The sequence below is a fragment of the Telopea speciosissima genome, chromosome 9, assembly GCF_018873765.1.
Source record: "Telopea speciosissima isolate NSW1024214 ecotype Mountain lineage chromosome 9, Tspe_v1, whole genome shotgun sequence".
Lineage (NCBI taxonomy): Eukaryota > Viridiplantae > Streptophyta > Magnoliopsida > Proteales > Proteaceae > Telopea > Telopea speciosissima.
The window spans coordinates 18,083,702-18,088,643 of NC_057924.1; positions in this window are offsets into that span (position 1 = coordinate 18,083,702).

Consider the following 4,942-nt stretch of genomic DNA (forward strand, 5'->3'; position numbering starts at 1 on the left):
CCACTGTAAGTACCACGGTCCTTCGGGAGAAAGGTTTCCTCTGCCCTTGCCCCTTGTGGTATATTGGCGACATAGGGTTTTGGGAGATACATGTGTGTGTATGGATGTGGATAACGTTGTCAATGTATGATAAATAGGGGATTAGGATCATGCATTAAAATATGTTAACATAATGAGAAGTCGCCACCTAGGGTTAGGGCCTAGGACCCATTAAGTGTAGCCCTACCCGTGGTGAGCGAAATCGGGCTACGTGACTCCATATGGTCCGACCAAAGGTTCGGATAAGGGGTCAGGTTACGAGTGTGTGAAGGTGTTAGGCACCCACCTCGCCCGGCCGAAGCCGGTCTCTCTGTGTTAGATGTTACATAAGGACGAATGTTGTCTCTCTCTTATTACGGGGATGGGGGATATTATGAACTACATTCAGATGCTATGAATTGAACTAAAGCATAATAAACTACATTATATATGTGAAAAATGTGGACTAAAATGGTAAAATACGAAAGGGCTACATTGGATCAACAAAAATGCAATAATTATACCTGTATGGTTGTATGCCCCTGGCTCAGGGGAGATGGACGAATGGACCGACGCTGCTTCTTTCTCGACAGAGTAACGGCTCTTTCGAGTGATTTGGGAAAGAGTAAACAGACAGAATAACGTCTGTAACAAAGGAGTTTCGATGGTTATCCGTGCACAGACGGGATACCAACGCCAAGGAGCCAAAGCGCTCTATACTCAGAGGGATAATCGAAGGATCTGTCCGCCACAAGAAAACTTCAAATACTCATACACTCATGAGAGAAGGAGGAGAAATGAGGGTGAAAAGGGAGAAAAAGAGGCTAGGAATCACTTGGGGAGGGTCTCTCTACCCAAAATTCCTTGGGAAATGTGGGAGGGGAACCTCCTATTTATAGGGAGGGACCCTTTCTCTCTCCTAACCGGATAAGTCCTCCACGGCGCCGTGGGTGACGTTAGTAGGCTGATGTCACACCCCCTCATGGCGCCGTGGAAATCTGGTACACATCCCCAAGGTGTGGTGGGAAAGTGCCCACGGTGGCGTGGGAAGGCGTCCACGGCGCCGTGGGAGCGCAGTGGCATTTTTCCTTATTTTTGGGCCTAAAATGGGCCATTTTGTGCTCAGTATGGTTCTTGGTTTTATGGGTCAGGTATCTTTGGGTCTAAAAAGAGGGAGAGTGCGTCGTCCATCGTCCATGTCCCGTTGTCATCATCGCCAATTAGGGGGTGACAAAAATCAGCGTCTACAATACCATCACCAGCCAAATCCACATCCAAAGGCCTTAAGGTAGCGAGAGGAAGATCAATGAGTAAGCCAAAAGTGCTGGTGCTCTTTAGATAACAAAGTATCCGTTTAACAAGTTGCCAGTGATCGTCAGTAGGGGTGTGCATGAACTGACATGCAGGGTTAACCGTAAAGTACACATCAGGGTGAGTGAGTACGACATATTGGAGGGCCCCTACAATGAAACGGTACTAAATGGGGTCAGATATAGGAGCACCCCCTAAATATTAAACTTTGCGGGTCGTTGCTATGGGAGTTTTTTCTGCTTTACAATCTAGTGCGTTGAGTTTGAGATATAACGAGACTGAGAGTGGAGAATACCTCGTGAATGAACAACAACCTCAACACCCAAGAAAAAATGTAGATTATCGAGGTCTTTAATTGAAAATTCACTGGACAACTACTGAAGAAGAGAAATCACCACACTAGGGTTACTACCAATGACTAGAATATCATCAACATGAATTAATATATAGTAGACATGGACGTTGGTGTGCCGAATAAACAATGAAGTGTCTGTTTTAGAACCACGAAATCCAAGACTGAGAAGAAACTCAGATAAGCGGTGAATCCAAGCACGAGGCGCCTGCTTAAGACCATAAAGAGACCTGGGTAATTTGCACCCATGTTGAGGATGGGATGGATCAACAAGCCCATTCGTTGAGACAGATAAACCTCTTCATGCAACAGACCATGGAGAAATACATTATGAACATCCAATTGGTGAATAGGCCACCCCTGCGACACCACAATAAATAGAACACAACAAGTAATCTTCCTTTTTTCTTTTTCCCTTAGTAATGACTCCTTGCAAAAAAAAAAAAAATATAGGATTGAAGGTCTCACCGTAATCAATGCCATATCTCTAATGAAACCCCTTGGCAACTAGGCGAACCTTGTAGCACTCAAGAGTACTGTCAGCCTGCCGTTTGATTTGATACATCCATTTGCAGCCAATTAAATTCATGTGAGGAGATCGAGGAACAAGAGACCAAGTGCCATTGCAAATTTAGACATTAAACTCGTCGTTCATTACAACGCACCATAATGGTACTTTATTTTCTTGAGAAAATCAAGTAGGCTTAGTGGTAACAACATTAGTGTGAAGGGCATGGGAGGTTGAGGTCTAGGTCAGAGTTGTATAAAGTGGTTAGAGGGGCGGGTAGAGGCTTGGGGTTGTAGAGCTACGGTGGGGGGAGGGATGGTTGAGGGAGGACAAATCTCATGAAGTGGGCGAGTTTTCAGGGGAGGAGAAGATGGGAAAGCCGTAGGGGTTGTAGCAGGAGGGGTGTGGGGTTCGGGTACCACAAATGAGGAGAGTAGAAAGGACCGGGCAGAGGAGAGGGGAGCGGTAATTGAGAATCCTTGCAATGGGGATCCTGGTAAAGGCATACAAGGAGGTTCTGGGGACGGTATAGGAAGTAATCGAAGTGGAGGTAATGACCAAGGGGTGGGTAAAGGAGGAGAGGAGGATGGTGGAGGGTCTAAAATAGAGGTACAGAAGAAAAAGAAACTCTCATCAAAGTAAACATGGAGAGCAATGAGGAGCCGGTTGTTGGAAAACACATTCCTCCATAAACTGATTTTGATGATAACAAACATTAAGATTAATACTAATACACCAATCTTTAAGCAAGCCTCATAATCAGACGTTGGAAGCATCAAGCATCTAGGAAGGACTTGATCAATGGAGCTCACAATGGAAGAGTTAAAGAAAAGAAAAAGTTTGAAGATTGAAGAACATCTCTAAAAGGAAGCCAAGAACTCACACCCTCAAGAGGAAGAAGTTCTAAGAAGATTCAAGTGCACATAGAACACATTCTGTACACGTGCATATCACATTGCATACACATTGCATTCACATGTTAGAGACCCTAGGAGGAACTCATTCCCATGTCCTAGACTCAAAAAATATGGCCATAAATATATTAGACAAAGCCCCATGAAGTCCCAAACAAACCGGGCCAGGAAATACTTGACAGACAGTTAAAAATAGGACAAATTGTCTGTCGATTGACCTACAACAATTAAAAGTCACAAGCCTGTTTCCAGTGGCCTGTCGGTTGCAATCAATAGAACTGTCGGTTGATCAACACCTGTAGGTCGATCCATAGGTCGACCGATAATCGATCGACAACCCCAAAATTGGCCTTAACGGCTAGTTTTTCAATGGCTAGTTTTTGATGGTCGACCGACAACATTTATAGGTCGACCGACAGTTTAAAAATATAACTGTTTTATATCCGTTGGAGAACAAACAAACTCCAATTTTTGGCTTTATAAAACACATCCAAACAAGAAACAAAACACATCTTTTGATAGAAAAAGTGCATAGTACATTTGTGAAAGTACAAAAAGTAAAAATTTGTCATTAAGCTAAATTATTCAATTCAAGCTCTTCAAAGAGATCTTACCAAGCTCTCATCTCTCCACCCTCTCCAATTTATATCATCAAGGAGAATCATTTAGGAGATTCAAGGTGCATCATTCTCATTCATGTCATTGTGCACCATCACTTAAAGGGTAAAAGTGTCACTATTCTTTTATAGGTATTTATACCAAACTCTCTATTGTATTAGTTTGTTTATGCTTTTGATTTGAGAAAGCATTATTGTATTGATCTAGACCGTACTTCGATTAATACAAGGACCCTCTCATCCATAAGAGATTGAAGGATACTCTTGTCCTGGAATTAAGATTGTAAGGATCCTCTTATCCTGTTAAAAAGAGTTGTAAATGTGTCATTTCCCCACCTATTGTATTGAAAGAAAAATACTAGTGGAATTCTCTTAGGGTTGAGAGGAGTGGATGTAGGCTAAGTTAGCCGAACCACTATAAATCTTATTCCTCATTTATTTTTGCTAGTTACATTGTCATATTTATTTTAAGTGTGCAACTAATTGAAAAAGAGGCAAAATCCAGTTGTGGTAACCTATTCACCCACCTTTAGGTTACCCAACAATTGGTATCAGAGCGGGAGCTCAAAATTAAAATCATATTTGTCTTTATATTGTGCTAAAAATGATCCATGGCATCATCATCATCTACACACCAAATTGAGGGGCTCAACACTTCTAGGCCACCATACTTTGATGGTGAAGGATTTACCTATTGGAAGTGTAGATTCAAAAATTATGTGTGTGCTCATGATATTGATGTATGGACTATAATTAAAGAAGATCCCTTCTAAATCACAAAAGAAGTTGGAGGAAAAATTATACCTAAGGAGAAATCCGAATGGACACCATCGGATAAAACACACATATAATAAAACTACAAAGCTATTGCATTCCTACAATGTGCTCTTAGTGAAAAGGAATTCAATAGAACTAGTATGTGTAATACGGCTAAAGAGATGTTTGATACTCTTATGGTTACCTATGAAGGAACATCACAAGTTAAACAACTCAAAATTGATAAGCTTATTCATAAATATGAATTGTTTAAAATGCTTGATGATGAAAGTGTTTCTAACATGTTTACTAGGTTTACTAACATTGTTAATAAGTTGAAAAGCTTAGGAAATGAATACACCAAAGCGGAGAATGTAAGATCTTAAGATCATTACCCTCCAAGTGGAGACCAAGGGTGACCGCCATCAAACAAGTAAAAGATTTAGAGGTCCTACACATGGATGAA